Source organism: Arachis ipaensis, chromosome B07 (assembly GCF_000816755.2).
Source record: "Arachis ipaensis cultivar K30076 chromosome B07, Araip1.1, whole genome shotgun sequence".
NCBI classification, from domain to species: domain Eukaryota; kingdom Viridiplantae; phylum Streptophyta; class Magnoliopsida; order Fabales; family Fabaceae; genus Arachis; species Arachis ipaensis.
The window spans coordinates 116,792,027-116,797,538 of NC_029791.2; the positions used below are offsets into that span (position 1 = coordinate 116,792,027).

General features: G+C 33.2%; 2 long non-coding RNA genes across 2 annotated transcripts; both read left to right on the forward strand.

Annotated features, from left to right (window-relative positions):
• On the forward strand, positions 295–1,230 carry LOC110264378. The gene is made up of 3 exons (XR_002350476.1): positions 295–426; positions 664–1,055; positions 1,175–1,230. It is a non-coding gene; the product is annotated as an uncharacterized LOC110264378 (long non-coding RNA).
• Positions 1,630–2,495, forward strand: LOC110264379. Its single transcript, XR_002350477.1, has 3 exons — positions 1,630–1,654; positions 1,755–1,856; positions 1,980–2,495. It is a non-coding gene; the product is annotated as an uncharacterized LOC110264379 (long non-coding RNA).

Sequence of the window (5,512 nt, forward strand, 5' to 3'; positions counted from 1 at the left end):
TTAAGGTTTTTAGAAGTTTGTATCATGTAAATTTCATTTCAGGTGTGTCAGTTATCCAAGATCACTTGGTTTTACCACTATATTCCTGTAACCAATGTATCTATTTTTTATTTTCAGGTAGAGTTGGACTTCAGAATGTTATGTTTGCATCAAAGCTTGGATTTAATCTTGACATCCCAGAGGTGGCAGCTTTTCGAAAAAAAGTATTTTTGTACATGTAGTTTCTGTTGTGTTTTTTGTTGTTGTTGCTGTCATTGTTTACTTATTTAAGTTGGTGCTGTATTTATTAACAGTTCTATTCCACATGGAGTTAGTGCATCCCAACCCATTGGCATTGTTGGATCTGGAAAAAATATCGGAATAGAAGATGATTTTATGAAGCTCACACCTAGGTGTACTGTGAAGTCGCTTGATGATAACAATCGGGTTGGAACCAGTTTAATTTTTTTTATCATGTTTACTCTTGATAATTTGTGTTAATTTTTTTTCTATTCGTTAGTAAATACTGCTTTGTTTTGGAATGATATTAATCCTTTTGTCCTCCTTTGTACCTGAAAATACTATGCTGTTAGTATTTATTTTAGTTTTTCAGTTTTAGTTTGTATTACAACTATCTTTGGTTATAATGTCTTAACATTTATAGACCTGGTCTTATATTTTTAGGTTGGAACTTTTGTTGTACTAGCGAAGATAGCTGAAATAGTTGAAGATGGTCCTTGGTGGTACTCTGCTTGTATGTGTGGCAGAGGTGTTCAGGCAGAATCTGGGATTTACTTTTGTCAATTTTACAACATCCATGTTACAAATGTGACTCTTAGGTATAAATATTTTACAATTCTTCCTTTGTGCTTTGTTAAATAGTGAATTATTTCTGCGTAGTTGTTAACCTTAGGCCAGTATTTATGTGCATCTTAAAAAAATCCAGGTTTAGAGTGAAGGTGTTGGTTGAGGATTCAACTAGTGTTTCTATTTTTTTCCTCTTTGATCGTGAGGCAAGTTACCTACTGAATAAGACTTGTGCCCAGCTGTTTGAACAACATCTTAAGGATGTTGATGTAAGTCAATCGAATGCTATATTCTTTTTATCTACTGAGTTTATTGTTAAAGAGTTTTCTTATCCTTCGATTTCTACCGATTCATTTTTTCTGTTGTGTCTATTTTATATTGTTCATAGGTTGTGTTTGGCACACAGTCTCCTCCTATATTCCAAGAAATTATTGGAAAAATTATACTATTCAAGGTTCTTAGTAGGCCTGTTGGGATGGAGAAATTCAAAGGGACTTATCCAGTGAGGTGTGTTTGTGATGATGCTGCAATAGTTTGAATGTTTGAGCTCTCTGGTTCAGATTTGAGTCCTAAAAAGGTATAAAACGGAATTCGCACCTATTGTTTCTATTTAATAAATTCTTTCTTAAATTTTTCATTTTTTGGTTGTTCCACCTTTATTCATGTCTTATATCGGATGTGCTTTGTATTATCCAAGGCTGGGTTTGTACCAAAAGGAGAGGGATCATTTGGGGAACTCTCTAAGGTTACCAAATCACCGAATTTAGGATTGACTCCTTCCAGCTGCTCTGAGCTCTTTGTTGGTTCGCCTCAATATACCTTAAAGGAATCAAGTGTTGTTAACTTGGGAGTTGATGAAGATGCTAAGGTTCCATGCTTCCAGTTTCTTCTATTATTTTTTTGTATTACTTTTCACCCTTTTTTGAGTTGTGTTTAAATTGAACCTAATATGTTGTGTCATTTAATAGTGTCCTCTCCTCAAGAGAAAGTCTGCTGATGCTGTGGTGGATAAGTTAAATGAAGTGGATAGTTCTGAAAATTCATGCGATGAAGTTGATGAAAGTGAAGAGGTGAGTAGTGTTGCCAATTTTTTTTTGACAGGGCGCTTAATTTTATGATCAAGTTCTTTTGACTAGAACTCATTAATTATCCCTCTAATTAGGTTTATATTTTCATGCAATTATTTACACTAGGAGTATGTGGTTGGCCTTAATCGAGGCTCTCTTGATGCTGAGAAAGATGTGAAGCCTTCGTTGAAGAGGTTGAGAAGATTCTTGAGGCTACAATTTGATGAAGCTGATGAGTCTCGTGGCTCGGGGAATGATGGCTCCTCTAGACATGGGGTTAATTGAGGTGGCTGCCCATAGTAGTTAACTAGAGCTACTGATTAGGATTAATCTAGGGCATTAGGTATTTTGGTTGTGTCCATGTAATAGTATTTGATGCATTGGATTGTAGTGGATGAGAATATGTGTGTGTTTTCATGTTTTGTATAAGTTGTTTGGATTGTTTTTTGGGCATCTTTCTCATGTAATAGATTAAGTGCTAGGGTATGGACACGATATCATTAGCCACTAGGCAAATTAGCTATTTAGCCTTTTATGTTTGTACTTATTTCTTTGAAATTCAATAAAATGCAGTAGCTCTTTTATGATATAAAAATCTCTCCTTCCACAATTTAGTTTATTTCGTAACTTATGTGGTTTTGCCAAGTGAATGCTTTATGGTATTTAGATGACACAATATTCATGTGTTGTTGAATTGATTTGTACTTTCTTGATATATCTATATTGAATAGGTTGGAAGTGATCTTTTGGCCATTTCTTTTGTTTTGATGGATTTCTTAGGTGCATTTTGCCTAGAATGACTAATGTAGCTTAGGTGTTAAAAAAGTTCATTCTTTGTTAAAATGATGAGAAGGATATATGTACACCACAAAATCAGTCATGATTTTCTATTCGACTGTTTGTTTTTTTATTAGATAAAGTAATTTAAAAACATTTGGATCTTATTGGCTCTCTCATGTCAATTTGAGAGTCAAATACGCAATTCTCTGAATACACAATTTTGACATTAACGGCACAAAATTATAAGTAAAAATTTTTAACAAAAAAAAATTTCATTCTCTTGTGACTCAACTCGAACAGTTTACTTATGATTAGTTGATTTACTGTAGAGTAAGTTTAACTATATATTTTATAATAATAACTCTGTTCTCATTGTCACTGTATACGGAAACACTATGTTTTTTTGAATATAATGAATGGTGTATTCACTATATTTTACCCAATTACTGTTGAATCCATTTTTCAATATATGTTGAATATGTAAATTGTAAATAGGTAAAAAAATTTTGCATCATGTCATAATGTAAAGATTAGCAGCAGCAGCATGCGCTAGACCATTCAATCCATGAAGTTCTCTATATTCAGAAAGACCACCAAATTTTGGATGAAGCTTATACATACAAACTTTGTCACTTCATAATAACATAGACGTTGAAAACACTATAATATTAACAATACACTTCATGAGTTCAAAATATGGTGAATGTATATTTTAGGATCCCAATCAATCACAAGCTTTAAGATCTTTGAATTGTCATATCTATTCGGCGGTTTTGCAAGGAGTCTATCTTCAGGATAATGGTGTTATTTTCCTTTAAGTTATAAGTTTGACAACATTCGGCCCAATCCACCCCGAATTTTCACTCTGTATTTCTTCTTCCTTGACTTTTGAGTAGATGGAAAAAAAGACGTTGTTACCTCCGCTAGATGATGGACCAACGATTTGCCAAATTGAACCATGTCCAAATGGAATGAGATGTGCAGCAAAACTAGCACCCATGTACTGCAAAAAATGAAGCATTGTTAGTGTTTTGGGAGAAATTATTAAGGTTATGTATTGTAAATGGATAATCAAAATTTGATGTGTTTGCATAAAATTGATATGAATTATTTAGAATGAACTTACCAATCTACTTTTGGTCACGTCAGTACGTGTCAATCTCTTTCTATAGGAAATCTGTGGATTGTACGTGCTTGAGGATAGTTTAAATTGTTAGTCTCCATCCTAAAATTTATCTCAATGTTATCTAGAAATAAAATTTATGGATAAATACATAAATTAAGTGTCACATTACCTATTGTCAGCTGTTTCTTCTCTTTCATAACTGTCTTTGCTCAACTCAATGATTGAATTGCTTTCATCAGACATAATTATTGGATTGTTAGGGTTATTACCCTCCATTGTCGAATCTTCATCCTCATCTGATGAGTCTTGAAGCTCGGATGGTTAAGACCCAGACAGTATCATAACATCAGGTGAGGAAGAGTCACTGTTGCTGCTGTAATCTAGATGAAATGCTCTTTTGACATTGTTTAGTGTGTTTTGGTCTAATCGGTCCCCCCACATAATAGTTTTTATCAGAAAAAATTTTAATTGGTTGGTTCATTTCATTGAAAAGTAAAAGGAAAAATATCCCAAAACCCGCATAGGTAAACTGTATAGTATTTCCTCTCGCGACAAAATAAAATTCCCTAATCAGCTCGAATGAACTCTTAGTTATAGCCTTCTGTTTATTTTTACTCTCTATATCCAACACTAAGCAATTATCTCACTCATAAATTACGTAGCATGAGGACCCTAAATCATGCCCATAAATTGCTTCAAAACACAATGGTAGAGCTCTGTCTCCCTATATTACATGTTACAGTTCAAATTAAATGCTGCAACTTACATGCTATTTACGATACATGACATAATATTATATATATTTAGTTACCTGCCCGTCATATAGTCGAAACCTCAGAGTTGCTTCTTTTCCTTGTATCCAGTGTTGTTGGGTTGCCAGAAACCTCCTGAGAGCATATAACAGTACCATAATAAGTTAGTGAGACTTCGATTATTTGCAGCATAAGAAATGGACTTGTGCCGACTTAAGTAAATAGTCATCTTAAAATCAACTATTCTTTTGATGGGTATATATTTTTAATTACTTAAAATCATTTTAATAAGATCTGGATGCCTTATATTATTGATCTTTCCATTCTAATTAAAATTTCTCAAAAAGTAAAAAAAAAAAAAGAATCAATAGGGCAAAACTTAAGAAGCAAAATACTTCAAGGACACCTACAGTTTTCCTTTTTTTAAATACAACAACAACAACCACTATATAAATTAATTAAGGGAGCAAAGAACAGATAAAAAGATAATATACGCCAATAATAATCCTAAACATTAGCAGCGACCCAACAAGAATCAAATTAAAGATGCTAAACTCCCCAGGTTACGATCTTGAAACACAAAATTTGATTAGCATACATGTACCATCCAAGGTTCAATCACCTAATTTGACCCTTCTCTAATAAGGATTCAGATTTTTACCTGTTGGCATCATTCCTGTCTGTATGCACTGCCATCAAATTTTATGATGTTGTAAACTGCGTTCTCAGCACTGAAGAATAGACCAACGATTTTTTCTCTTAGTACAAAATATTATATTAGAATAATTAATTAAAAAAAAGGAATTTTTTTGTTTCTTTTTGTGTTAAGAGAGACGGTTAGAAGTTAGAGAGATAGGAACATTTCATATGGATAGTGCAAACCTTGCTTTGTTCTTCGGAAGGATCTTGGATAGATACTGCTAGTCTAGATTCTTCTTTTGTACTTCTACTCCTTGCTTTCTAATGTTTGGTTTGCCTTGCTCACTAAAGACAGAGGAGTT